At 37.2% G+C, this 15,018-nt stretch overlaps 1 protein-coding gene across 5 annotated transcripts in view; it reads left to right on the top strand.

The window, feature by feature from the left end:
- The window catches only part of ripor1 (RHO family interacting cell polarization regulator 1), a 119,568-nt gene that overhangs the window by 46,683 nt on the left and 57,867 nt on the right, over window positions 1-15,018 (top strand). Inside the window, exon 1 of one of the 5 annotated variants that reach the window (XM_039683912.2) lies at window positions 13,277-13,576. The exons of the other annotated variants lie outside the window; for them this stretch is intronic. The gene's annotated coding sequence lies outside the window, so the exon portion shown is untranslated. Of the gene's footprint in view, window positions 1-13,276; window positions 13,577-15,018 lie in introns of those variants that run through there. 5 annotated transcript variants of the gene reach the window in all.

The following is a 15,018-nucleotide window of genomic DNA, read 5'->3' as shown; positions in this document are numbered from 1 at the left end:
TAGTAGTGGTCAGCAGAAAACAAACAGCCGTGAGAGGGTAAAATGGGTAAAATAAAAGGGTTAAGGTATGACAGATCACATGTAGACGCATGGCTTGAGCCGTGTTTTACTCTCTAAAGCTGAAGTAGAGTGATTTTTTCGGTGTTTGTTTTTCTCACGGTTTCTAGTTTCCTCCACAGTTTCTGTTCACTGTGTCACACCACGACTGCTCTCTGCTTGCTTTTTATCTCGATTACACTCCCACAAATTCCATTTTAAAGCATTAGCATTAGCTAAAGAATCTTTACGCAGTTTTTTTCTATACAGTGGTAGACAACATCTGTAATGCAGCAAAAAAAAAAAAATCTTAAAATCCCCATAAAAGTAGTTAAGAAAGCCATAAGATTGCTAACATATTCAACACTTAAAAATTAGAAAACATCCTTTTTGCATGCTTATTTTAATGTTAAATTTATGATTAAATGAAAAAAAACATTAATCTTAAAGTACTGATTACATTTGCAGACAGTAATGTGCAGTTAAACAACATATTGATCATTGATAAGATTTCAGTTGATTGAGTTGATGGGAAAAGTGTACAAATTATCTCTATTATGCTAGCTTATTTGTTTTAGAGGTCTCCTATAATAGAATTACATGCATCCAATAAAAAAAAAAAACACTTTTATTTTCTCAAAATATTCATTGCACATCACCTCTTTTCTCATAATGTCTGAATCTCTCAATAAGGTTTTCAGTCTCTCTAAACCCCTCCTTTCTGCGAGCTTCCTCTGCTCTGATTGGTCAAATGACCCAGTCTGTTGTCATTGGTCCCACCATATCTGAACTTGAGCTGAAGAGCTTGTGTTCATCACAGACCTTATTTCGGTCATTTAACCAAAAACTCATTCAAAAAACCCATTGAATTCGGGACGATGAAAGCTGAAGTGCTAAAATGCTAACATGCTTCTTTGTTTTGGCCTACAAATGAGTGGCAGGTTGTCCCGCCCTCGTACCGGAAAACACGTCGTCGCATGTTATCCATAATTACGGAAGCCCTGAAACGCAACGTAAAAAAAATCTGTTAAAAAAGTAATAAAAATCTAGCATTTCGAGATTAAAGTCGAAATAGTTCTAGATTAAAGTCGAAACATTTCGAGATTAAAGTCGAAAAATTTCTAGATTAAAGATTAAACGACTTTAATCTTGAAATTTTTCGAATTTAATCTCGAAATGTTTCGACTTTAATCTAGACATATTTTGACTTTAATCTTGAAATGCTTTTTTTTTTTATTATGTTGCGGTTCAGGGCTCCCGTACACAAAAGTGAGTGGCAGGTTGTACCGCCCTCGTACCCAAAAACGCGTCATCACATGTTATCCATAATTTAACGTTAAAAAAAAAATCTGTTAAAAAATTAATAAAAATCTAGCATTTCGAGATAAAGTCGAAAATGTAAATGTAAAAATCTCGACTTTAATCTCGAAATGTTTCGACTTTAATCTCGAAATTTTTCGAATCGAATCTAGAAATTTTTCGACTTTAATCTCAATATTTTGACTTAAATCTCGAAATGTTTCGACTTTAATCTCGTAATTTTTAGACTTTAATCTAGACATTTTTCGACTTTAATCTCAGTATTTCGACTTTAATCTCAATATTTCGACTTTAACCTCAATATTTCGACTTAAATCTCGAAATGTTTCGACTTTAATCTCGTAATTTTTTTACTTTAATCTCAGTATTTCGACTTTAACCTCAATATTTCGACTCTAATCTTGAAATGCCTGATTTAAAAATAAAAATAAAAATTACGTTGCGGTTCAGGGCTTCCTTACATCATTTTTCTAGGCCAAAAGTTAGCATTTCAGCACGTCTGGTTCCATCGTCCTGAAGTCAGTGGGTTTTTTAAATAGTTAAATGGCTGAAATAAGGTCTGTGGTGAACACAAGCTGAAGACATGTTCACATTTCATTCTACGATATAAAAATCAGTATTACCCCACTCATGATTTTTTCTTAAAGCTTTTATGTAAAAGGTGGCACGAACATGTACTTACTAGTTTGCGTTCACTGCCTCGTTTTGTTTACAATCGCCCTCTTGCAAACTATTATTCGGGGAAAATGTTATTAAACAGACTGAAGGAGTAGTTGGACGCGTGGTGATGTTGAAGTCATGTGACTATGGTGTAGTTCGTTTATAGCCTACGTTTAGCTTTTGACTTCTGCCAATTGTATTTACACTTTAAAATTCATAGTTTTGTTCAGTTTGTGAAGATTGTTAGATGTACAAAACTTTAAGAATCATAAGCTTTTATTAGTCACAGATCTTATTTTCTTAAATAATCCAAAGGTCAGGGAAGTTAAGGACAGTCAGCAGGAAAGGAAAGTTTGCAGGAAAGTCCCCATTGTGTGGGTGAGATAGAGATGGCTATCGATGGTTACAGGAGGAAGCGTTTATTGATACAGATGTGGAGGGTGACAGATCGAGGCGGTGAGGTCACACCAGCCTATGCGCTTCCTCCTTCCACAAACTGACAAACACACTCGCAGAAGCGTTATGAAACACATTATTACAAACTTAAATGTTGTTCATTTATATTAGTAGTCATGAGCAGAGACTTTATTATCAAAATAAAAGTTGTACATTAGAATGGAGTTTAAATCAAGCAGCAATTATACTAGACATCATTTCTAGAACTTTTTTTTATTTATTTTTTTACTCAAAACACACTTAGCCAGTCTAAACACATAGTGATGGGGATTTAAAGAGTCAGGACTAGTTAACTCCGCCTTTTCCGAGAAGGACTTGATGGTGACTTTAATACTACAGAAACATAGTTTCTCTGGGATAAAAATATCCCATGACATTGTTTGTTTTTGCCATTGAACACTAGGAGACATGTGAAGCCGAATAGAGTTTCGAGTGATGTGCATTACAATGACAGGAAACGTTTGGTCATTTTTCCCTCTGCCCTGCTGTTTATTAATGTCTGTGTTGGCCTTTACACTTCCTGATAAAAGGGCAGTTTGGACAATGAATAAATGCTGCAGCTATTCGACTATATGACAAACACAGTAATGTTACTGTTCAAAATAATACTTTATACTTACACTACCATTCAAAAATTTGAGGTCAGTAACAGTAAATTAATACTTTTATTCAGCAAGGATGCATTAAATTGATCAAAATGTATTTCAAATACATGCTGATTTCTGAAGGATCATGTGACACTGAAGACTGAAAATTCAGCTTTGCCATTACAGAAATTACATTTGAAAATATATTTTAATAGGAAACAGCTATTTTAAATTATAATAATATTACATCTTTGTATCTTTGTAACCAGAAAAAAGGTTCTAAATGGAACCTTTTGGCTTCATTCATTATTTGTTTTGTCCTTTCCGGATTAAATATTTCATATTATTGACAAACATCAAGACCCTAAAATGTATTTATGAATGCATGTGAATGATCACAATATTCAAGATATGGGGGTTAGAAAATGTATATATTTATGTCATTTTATGTAGTTGAGCAATATCACACGAAGAGTGCCATTTCAGTTTTTCTCCTCCAAAAATGTGATTTGTCAAGCATGTCAAGCATGATTAAAATGTGATATTAAGATACTACAACAGTTTAATAAACAATTTGATTACAACTACAAAATGTTGCAGAATAATGTAATATATGAATGAATAATAGCCTATAAAGAACCTTTGTGCCAAAAGGGTTCTTTCTTGTCATTACAGAACCTTTTTTAGAATTAAAGGTTCTTTGGAGTTGAGTAAAGAACCATATGCTTCATATATATGACCCTAATGAACCCTTTTTCTTTCGTTCTTGATTTAAATATGAAACTCGGTGTGAATTATCTGTTAGCTATTTGTAAGTATGTTTCCAGTCTCTCTTTATTCAGGGTTTATGGAGGTCATGATAGTGCCAGGCAGTGCTTCCCATGTGATACTGCATGCACTGCTTATATTGTCCAGTGGGGGGCAGTGTTAGATCTGTTTTGTTTCTGTGTTACTGTTGTAGGAAGGGGTCATGATGAGCCTCATATGTTTGACATATGCTCCTGTTTTTTTTTCTCTCTCTGTTCTTCTTCTCTACACTATATAAACTTCTGGAGCATTTTGGTCGTTGTATAGGAAAGTCTGTCCTGTTTTCTCTTTTACTTGAGTATCTGGTTTAGGAACAACCTTAATATTCCACCAGTATGTGATTCTCCTTAGCTGGCTCCGTCAGAGGCAGAGGCAATTGGGATGTCATGTGGGGGTCTAAGAAAAGCTCAGCTGTTTATACGTGTGATGTAAGTGGAAAGAGAAACAATTACAGGACAAAAAGCACCTTTAGTAAATGAAAACAACTACAACAACACAACATCTGCCCATTCAGCTGATCACAAAGGAGGCTTTGTGGAAGGGAGTGAGACATTCTATTGTGGGAAGAGAAAGATAACATTCATCGCCTCTTGCCTGCAGGTTTCCTCTCTCTTTTACCATCTCTCTCTCTTTCTCTCTGTAAGAAAATGATCTACCACATAATTGACAGATAGAAAAAAGATACAACGCTGGTTGCAGCAAGGGAAAGTCGGAGCAGGATATAGTCGGAGCACAGGGGAGCTGTATTATTTATTAACCAAAGAAAAAAAATACAGTGACATTCTCTTTCTATGGAAGCGTATTGCATTCACTTGAAGAAAAAAAAATACTCTGTTTTTCTGAATTAACGAGTTAATTATCTCAGAATTGCAAGATAATTTTTCATGGAAAAAAAGTTTTGTTCTGTTTTTCTGAATTAACGAGTTAATTATCTCAGAATTATGAGAGAATTATTCATGGAAAAAAGGTTTTTGCTCTGTTTTTCTGAATTAATGAGTTAATTATCTCAGATGTACGAGATAATTCTTTATGGAAAAAAGTTTTTGCTCTGTTTAACTGAATTAACAAGTTAATTATCTCAGAATTATGAGAAGAATTTTAATGGAAAAAAGTTTTTGCTCTGTTTTTCTGAATTAACGAGTTAATTATTTCAGAATAATGAGACAATTTTTCATGGAAAAAAGTTTTTGCTTTGTTTAACTGAATTAACGAGTTAGTTATCTCAGAATTATGAGATATTTTTTCATGGAAAAAAGTTTTTGCTCTGTTTTTCTGAATTAACGAGTTAATTATCTCAGAATAATGAGACAATTTTTCATGGAAAAAAGTTTTTGCTCTTTTTTTCTGAATTAATGAGTTAATTATCTCAGAATTACGAGATCAAATATGAAAACTAGAAATTGTAAGCTTTCAAATAATATATCGTTTGTCAAGATTAGTTTGGGTCTAGTATAGGATATTACTATTTTAAAAATGTCATGGATAACACTTAACCGTGACACTGTCACAACCAGGTTAATTTGTTATAATTTTCTTTATATATTTTCTTTAATATTTGCAATTATTTTCTTTGTGTGTATCATGACAACTCTTTGAGTGTTTGACATGGTAATAATGGATATGACAATGTTTATATGTTTGGTATTGGCAGAATAGATCTGCTACGCTGCTGCTGCAGAGCAATACAGAGACCAGCTACAGCCAATACACACTCACACGCTGCTGTGAGCATGTACGGTATGCAGATTTAAACAGGTGGAGCTGGGGAAGGTGGAGGGTGTCTGAAAGCGTGCTGCGACTGCTAGAGGAAATGCTAACCAAGAATTTGAAGGTTGAGCAGCGAGCTCATTGGCTACTGATAACACAGAAACCAATCAGCTGAGAATGATATGATTACAAGCAGATTAAGTTAAGGATCTATCAGCCTGCACCATCTAGAGTTTCATGAACTGTGAGTGTGTGTGTGTGTGTATAATTGGGGTCATGAACATGTCTATACTAATAGTATGCTATTTTGAATGCAGCCCAGCTGGTTGTGACAGTTAAAATAATATTTTTATAGCATCACAGTGAGATGCACAAAATACATTTACAAGCATAACATAACAAATACAGCATCCCCAAAAGGAGTTTGGACATTTCTGGGCAAGTCACAGTTAAAAATGTCTAAAATCACTTGCATTGAACAGCAAAATATCAAAGTGGCAACTGCAAACAAATGATTCCAGAGAGCTTATCTCAGAACTACCTTCACCACTGATTTGATTTTGTTATATTATTTAAAGACATTCATACATTTTTAATAGTGACTTGAGTATCTGGATAGCTTCTGCAGCCCCTGTCGCTGTCTCTGCAGATTAAATATGGAATGGTAAAGTATTTACACACTTCAGCTTTAGTTTTCACCATCGGATTTACATTTTTAAACTGAATATACTGAGGATCACTCTTGTGCTTCATTCTCTCCCTTCTTACACTTCAGAATGAATTTAACCAAGTGGGTCAACTTACGCAAAAAGAAACAATGTGTATGAGCTCATTGCCAGCCATGTTCTTGCATCCCCAATGCGGGCTTTGCTTTCACTCATTACTTTCTCTTTCACTTCTGCCTTCACTTCTCCCTATCCTCCCCCCTCTCCCTCTCTTTTTCATTACAATCACTTTTCACAAGATAATAGACACTCAGCAGACTTTTATAGCTATCAATAGGAGCATTAAAATGAGCCCTGAATGAGAAAGCTTTTGCTGGAGTTTAATTACCGGGCCTGGATCTGGACCTCGCGCCATTTGGGATATTGGCTGCACTCCATGTGTCCACTTTCTGTGTCCAACTCACAGTCCGAACTGTGGCTAAGGGGGTACAACAATGTGAATTTATCCACACTTTTAGCAGAAAAGGTTCTGTATAGAACCTTAAAAGGTTCTATCAGCACTACATATTTGGAACCCCTAAAAGGTTCTATACACTCTTAAAAGAAGGGTTCCTCTGGGTTCTATTTAGAACTCTGGGGCTCCATACTTGGCCAATAGAACCTTTTACCAAAATAAATGGTTCTATTTAGAACCATTTTGGAGTTCTATATATGAAGCGGGGGATGGAACCATTTCTGGTTCTAAATAGAACCATATCTTCTAAGACTGCATCTACTGGGAGAGCATGTAACTCGCAGTGATTGGAAAGCAAAATAGTGAGTTGAGATGCCATCACTCACACTTCCTATCCGCCCGCTGAGCAGCATGCCCAGGGGAAGGGACCAATCAGCATATTATCATGACCCGGTCGGCAGGGTCCCACCCTGCTTTAATCTAAGAGGAATTTAGGCTAGAAAAGACAGATTAACTGGGCCGAAGGGTCGAGATTCGCCCCCTGGGTCTTGTGTCCTGCCTGAAGGTCTCAAGAGTGGTGGGGGCTGGTCATTTGGAGAGACATTTAAAGAGTACATCCTGAAATAAACTGCCCATAACATTCGCACAGTTTAAAGTGATTGACTGTTTCAACTGATCTTACTTTTATTAGTTATTAAAGGAGTCACATCATAGAATTTTATTAAATGAGGTCCACTTAAAAGTTTGGAATAATTAAAGAGATACTTCACCCAAAAATGAAAAAACCTGTATGAGTTTCTTTCTTCTGATGAACACAAATGTGACCTGCCTGGATCACAAAACCAGTCACAAGTAGCACGGGTGTATTTGTGGCAATAGCCAACAATACATTGTATGGGTCAAAATTACCGATTTTTCTTTTATGCCAAAAATCATCAGGATATTAAAGGGATACTCCACCATTTTTTCATATTAAAGGGATAGTTCACTTTGAAATTAATTTTTGATATGTTTTAGCTTACCTCAAGGGCATCCAAGATGTAGGTGTCTTTGTTTCCGCAGTATTTTCAATTTTGACATTTTTCAGTCAAACCGTTGTTGTCTATCAGTCATACACTGGAGGCTAAGGGGGTCCACCAAAAAGCATGCACAGAGAAGTCCAAATTAAACATGATTTAATGACTCGTAATGATAAAACGAGCGGTTTGTGTGAGAAAACGAACAGTATTTATATCGTTTTCTCAATCGCTCTGGCGTGCGAGACACTTTGATAGCACTTAAATAGTCCAGTTCATTCAATATGGGCCAAGCCGAGAAGCGACCAAACACCTCCACGTTTTCCCTATTTAAATACAGTTACTCGAGCACTGTAACTCGACCAAGGACGATGACACAAAATAAAACGTTGCGCTTCTAAGCATGTAAAGTGGATAACTATATTGTATGGCGGAATACCGAGCAAGTGCTTGGGAGCACTTCGACTCGGCGCAGTAATATCATCACTCCGGAGAGTGAGAGGGGGAGAGGACTTTTCACGAGTGATGATATTACTACGCCGAGTCGAAGAGGCGATTGAGACGAGAGAGGTATGGATCAACTTGTCTTAGTTAAGGGAATTACATAGTTTAATATAAAAAACGGTGGACTATCCCATTTATTTTTGTGAGTGAATGAAACACAATCACGAACATAAATGGACAGCTTTAAAGGTGGTTTTCTCAATGTTTAGATTTTCAAAATTGGTTGCGTGGTCAAGGGTCACATAATTAAAAAAATGTTGGTAACCAGACAGTTGACAGCACCCATTGACTTCCATTGTGGGAAAAATAATAATATTACAGAGATTATTTGGTGCCATCAACTGTCTGGTTACCAAAACTCTTGATCTGATATTTACAGTAGATTTTAAGTAAGTCCACTTCTTATGTCTTAAGTCCTTAATTAGAATTGTCTAGCTGCACTACAGTGGCACATAAAGGTTTTGCCTTGACTAAAGTACCACTATGTTCAAAGATGAATAGACTAAAACAACAACACCAAACCCATTATACCACTCTAGTTCTTACTCGAGTGAGTCCATGTAGATGAGCGTACTGTACTCTCGCCCCAAAATGAAATCTTTGGAGATGCCTGACCCTATAAGACCTCCTCATGCCTCCGGGTATGATTTTATCACACAGTTTCAATCTGAGATTTCCTTCAGCAATCAAACCTATGTGTATTTTATGGACTTGTTAGCGTGAAGTCCGATATGTTGGCGACGCGTGCTTGTTATGTGTGATATGTGCGGCATTTTATGAAATGCCAGAGTAGCAGATGGAGTGAACAGGTGGTGTGTAGTGTGTGTGGGTTAGTTTGCATTTCTCTATCTTTTGTGTGGGTCAGCATGTTATGGTTGGTGAGTGGGTGGGCTCTCTATAAGGGTAGCGGACAAATGCTAAAAAGATTAACAAAAACCTCTCTGCCCAAAAATGACCTGCATTTCACTTCTTAACAGTGGAAATGTGGACTGAGAAAACGTCAGAGAAATTGAGCTTGGTTTGGAAAGAAAAGAGCTGTGATGTACTGAAAAGAAGAGCTGTGAGCCGCTGCGACCATGCGCGCCGCCATCCTGTTTCTTGTTTCTCAACCCCCGGACTTTCTTATATCCACTTAGTGTGCAATATTTAACATTTAATATTTAATATTTTCATAATATTGATAACATCTACCTCTCCTTTTGCACTACTGTTTGATTATTTGAATTTAGGTGGTTATTTAATTCTATGTTGTTGTCTCTACATGTTGATACTGGAAAAGAAGTTGCTAATCTCATTGTACATGTGTATAGTGACAATAAAAGGGCATTTAATTTAATTTTATGCCAATATCTGTGCTAAGCAGTGTAGATAGGCTAAATAAACACTTGATCGAGCATTTTTGCCCATGTTTTTTACATTTATACGCATGCCTTTCATCTGTTTGATTGCTTTTTATACCCTTTTAGAAGCTTTTGGTTTGATGCAGTGATAGAAATGAATTTTATGAGCATTGTTTTCAGCCCTTGCCCCCCCAAAAAACACTCACAAACACACCCTCCCAGTCACACATGCCAACCCTAGGCCAAAATACATGAGAAATTAAGGAAAGTGGATGCAGAAAGAACAACTTGACATGTTTATAAATATACTGTATAACTGAAAATATTCTGTAAATATCAGATCGGGAGTGTTGGTATCCAGATTGATTTCAGTAGTGGCCTAATATTTTTTCCTACAATGGAAGCCAATGGGTGCCATCAACTGTCTGGTTACCAACATTATTTAAAATGTATTCTTTTGTGTTCAAACAACAGAAGAAAGAAACTCACAGAGGTTTTGCACATCCTTGCTTCAAAAGGCACATGTTTCGCATTATAATTCAGGGTCAGTTTTTTGTGTGTGTAGTGAGACGTCTGAAAAATATTTAACTCACTAGCCAATAAAAAACCAAACGAGGACAAGAAAGAGAGAAAGGAAGTACAGAAAGTGATGATCAAACGTTGCCCCCTTCTTAAACTGTGGATAGTCCCACAGGGAGTCTGAGAGGCAGGTTGCACGCACTGGGGTTCAGGGGTTAATGAGCATGAAGATGGGGAGGGAGGGGGCTTTGTGTGATTGACAGCCAGACAACAGCAACGCTCGGCTCATCTGACCCTAAAACACGAGTAGAAAAAGGAATATGTGTAAACACATAAAAAGTTGAACCAAATCATAAGATATATTTATTTACACCAGTCTAGATACCGCTATTAACCCTGTGATGCCTGAAATATGAAATAAAAGTCAGAAAATTATGTTTTTTAAAAATTATAAATAAACAGTTTATTGAACATTTAGACAACAGGTGTCCTAATCTGCTCCTGGAGGCCGACTGTCCTGAAGAGTTTAGCTCCAACCCTAATTAAACACATCTGAACCAACTATTCAAGGCCTTTAGACTCGCTTGCATCACATAGTGTCTGAGAAGGTATGCTACATTTGAACTTGAACTTACTTTGTGACCATATATAGAATGAATGTGGGTTGAAATACATGTACTACGTACTACATCCGCCATGTTGTTACGGTCTCATGAGATGACCTACCAGCATCAGTTCACTTTCATTCACAAATCCTCTCACGTGGCCTCATGGGATAGTAAAGTGGGATAGTAAGGTGGTGCAGTGGATAAGACACATGCCTTTGGTGTGAGAGACCCAGGTTCGAATCCACTGTGAGACACAAATGTATTCCTGAGCAAGACACTTAACCCCTAATTGCTCCAGAGGCGTGCGACCTCTGACATATATAGCAATCGTAAAACACTTTGGTAAAACTAAATAAATAAATGTAAATGTATATAAGAATCTCACCAGAAGTAGTAGGCCACTACTACTACTTTTCCACTACTGTTTTTCGAATATGCATTCGGACATACTACTCCAGTCTATTGGCGTACTGTTTTTCGCATACCATATAGTAAGGAAATATTCGATATTTGGACGCAGCGACTGGAAACTTTCAGGCAAGTCTGTTGGAGCTGGTTGAAGCTAAATTCTGCAGGCTATTTGATACTTCTGCTTTAGGCAAAGTCTAAAAAATGTTTTGCATGTGTGTTTTTGTTGTCTATCATATTTAATTCATCAGGCTTTTATGGCTCTTATAGTATGATGAGAGTCAAGGAAGAAAAAAACTCTGGGGTTATTATACGGTTAAAGTCTGGAGGATAACGGTCTTGCAGATCTTGCAAATGGCCTGGATTTCGTTCTACATTCTGCAGCCTAATTACATAATTTAGGTGCCATGCTTTAGCCCTGGGCTGTGAATGCTTTGCAATGCTCTTGCCAAGGCTAACCCACAATGGGGTGATTTGGAGAGGGGAGAGGGGCGTACTACATATACTGTAGTGAATTCAGATTTTATATAGATAATGACCGGCTGGCCACCATTGATCCCTCTCTTCAGTCTCAAGCCTATCTTTTGAGGCAGGTGGCCATGACAAGCCTCTCTTCAAACAGATGCTGACATCACCTTCGGTATCAATGGCAATGTTGCCGCAGCAACAACTGAGACCATTCACATATAATTTGGGTTAGTTCACTCAAAAATGAAAAGTTATCCCATAATTTACTCACCCTCAAGCCATCCTACTGTATTTGACTTGACTTTCTTCTTTTAGCCATAAGCAATCAGAGTTACATTAAAAAAAATATCTTGGCTCTTCCAAGCTTTATAATGGGAGTGACTGGTACCATCATAAAAGTAATCCATACGGCTCCAGGGGGTTCATAAAGGCCTTCTGAAGCAAAGAAGAAAGTCATATACACCTAGGATGGCTTGAGGATGAGTAAAAAATGGAATCATTTTCATTTTGGGGTGAACTAACCCTTTAAGGTACAACATGACACACATGCACTTACAGTTCAAATCTCCCATTTTAAACTATTACTTTTATGCTTGTTGCATTTAAAGACACAATAATTTTTTGAGGTGGGATCTTTTGATTTTGGCCCGTAAACACCACTAAAAACACCCTAGTGGTGTCGACAATCACCCATAGCGTTGTGGTGCCACCGTTGAACAGAGGAGCATTAGCTATCATTTTATTGAGGTAGACAATTCTAGTGAGACAGTAAAAAGGTTTGCATAATATTAACATGGTAGTGGTTTAAACTTTGCCCTTAAACATTCAGGATAATGTCCTTCCTAGAATCATCTCTGTTTCTCACACTCTGCCTTTACAACGTTTCTATTTTTAGCCTATAACTGAACCTGTAGCTGCACTCCTCATCAGGAACTAATCCACTATTGCCTGTTTATATGTTTACATGTTGGATAAAATGTGTTAATTTGGTAATAGCCTACATTTTATTTTATTTTTATTTTATTTCCTAACATTTTAGTCTTATGCCCCCTCACAGCTAGCAATAAAACAAACATCTCCTTTTCATTTAAATTAGAATGAATATTATTTAGCTTTATGAATAATATTGTTTAATATCCATTACAAAATCTATCCTTTATATCAAACAAAGACACTCACATTTGCTTTGTTTTATTTTATTATGATTTATTGCTTTAACAAAATTAAAAAGTACCTCAGTTTGGGTATCACCACACTTGACACGGCGGTTCAATACACTGCATAAAGCATGGTGAGTGTTTTTAGCATACAGTTTAGCAGCATATCAATAATTAAACAACTGTTTAATTCTCAATAATGCGTAAACACTGTGAGGGAACAATAGAGATTAAGACCCTGATGTCAGTTTTTACCCATTGTGATGATGTTGCTGGGAGGGTGAGGGGTGTAATTCACATCTTTGGGTTTCACTGAAAGAGGCCAGGAAAAGCTCAAATCTTTGTCCCTCCCCTTGTCCCTTCCCCCCCTCTCCATTTGGGAACGGGGCTTGTGAGTCATTAAGTGTATTTATTAGTAAAAGTGCGTGTGTACAGTTGCCCTGCCTGTAAAGAAAATTTAACATTCCCTAGCTTGATATTTCCAGCTTCACCACCCTCTTATTTCCCCCAATGAAAAAGGGTACCTCGATACTCCCTCCACGCTGGCCGGGGTGTGAAGTGGACACGCCGGGGATGGACGTCTTTTCATTTGCATGTGTTTTGTCCACACCCCTTACGAGATAACGACAAGACCCAGCCTACAGCCTTTCCTTCAGAGGGAGAAAGTGACACGGCTCGCCGTGTGTTGCCTATGCAGTGAATTGAGGATACACAGTGCATACATCGAGGATATATTATCATTTGTAACGTTACGTCTTGCGCGAGAAACTTGCTCGCGCCATCCATTACGTTGAAAGTATCAGCGCGCGGATTGAAAGATTTGGATTTACGTTACACATCGATGATACCAACCCTGACAGACATGTATGTAGTTTACTCTTTCATTCATTTATTTTACCAACGTTTATGTGATATATACGGACCTGAATGTAGAATATTCGGTGCTTATTTCAGCATCACGTGCACTTAGTGGAAATATACAATTGGTAGTAAAGTATAATGGAAATGAGTCTATGGCAGTGTGTTTGAGCAAAGCAAAACTGCGTACGCGGTGTAAAATGTGATTATTCGTGTGTGTTTTTTGTTGTAATTTTGCAAGTGGATGTGCAAGGCAGTGTGATAGACTTTCTCATAACATGGCATGGAGGACTAGGAGTGAGCCCTCAGCCCAGATGACAAAGAAACCTTTGTTTGGCATATGTGTGTAAAAGATGTAACCTCGGATATAAATAGTCAGGAATTACATAGCGGAAAGGCACTTTGTGTTATTGCTTTGAAGCCGTTCTTTCCCTCTGCATGTCTTGCTCATAGCCACTCATTTACTTTAGAGAATATCCCATGAAGCTAATCCTGCACAACCTAATCCCTCTGATTCTTTTCCCCTTGTACATGCTAGGGAAGGCTAGCTCTAATAACCTATTTATGTTACTTTGGAGTATATGTTTCACTTTTATGGATTACTATGCTTGGAAACAACTTTGTACAATGCAAACTGACACATTTAGTTTGTTGTGGAAAAGGAGATGTGTGCTGTCAAACCCACTGAGACCATTTTAGGTTCCCAACCTTCCTGCCTCCAAGACCCCTCAATGTTCGTGAATTATGTAGTCTACACAGTATTTTTTTTTTTACATTTTGTCTCAAAATGAATTTCCAGTTCTCATACTGTACATTATAACGATGCCTAAATTCACTTTCTAGCATTTAAAATGATTAATTTTAGTAATTTATTAAAAAATTATTTCGACATTTATCAATCATAGCATGAAAATAATGATCTGTGTTTGGACAAAATCCTAATATCTGTGCAGCCATAATTTTAAGTCATCAGTGTCCCACTTGGAAGTTTGTTTTGGTCTCTCAATGGACTAAAGAGCTATTGCCTTTGCCCATCCTAAAACTTCATGCAGGCATTCTAGCATCCGGTCCACATGACACGGAACAACAGAATAGGCAAAATGTCTTCGTTCCTTTGACGTGGCTGTGTCTTGACTTCCAGTTCTTTGTGTGCTGTGCTATTTATGAACTTGCACGTGAGATTTGCTGACTCTCCTAACCGTTATGCTGTGTTGCTATACTAGCAGTCATAGTTTCTGTGAAGACTAGTGTGGGAACACTTCTTTTTTGGAAAACTCAAAGCCTTGTGGGCAGCACCACAGGCCACACAATCTGTCCTTTGTGCAGACCTGGACCAACATGAAGGGGCCTAATTTAGCTAATGATTTGATCAAGAACAGCCATGAAAATGATAACGCAAAAGTGTGCTGCATTTCATACTGTCGTAGTTATTTTGTTACTTTGTTTAT

The sequence above is a fragment of the Pimephales promelas genome, chromosome 10 (genome assembly GCF_988280905.1).
Source record: "Pimephales promelas chromosome 10, fPimPro1.hap1.1, whole genome shotgun sequence".
NCBI lineage: Eukaryota > Metazoa > Chordata > Actinopteri > Cypriniformes > Leuciscidae > Pimephales > Pimephales promelas.
This window is presented reverse-complemented; position numbering and strand designations above follow the sequence as displayed.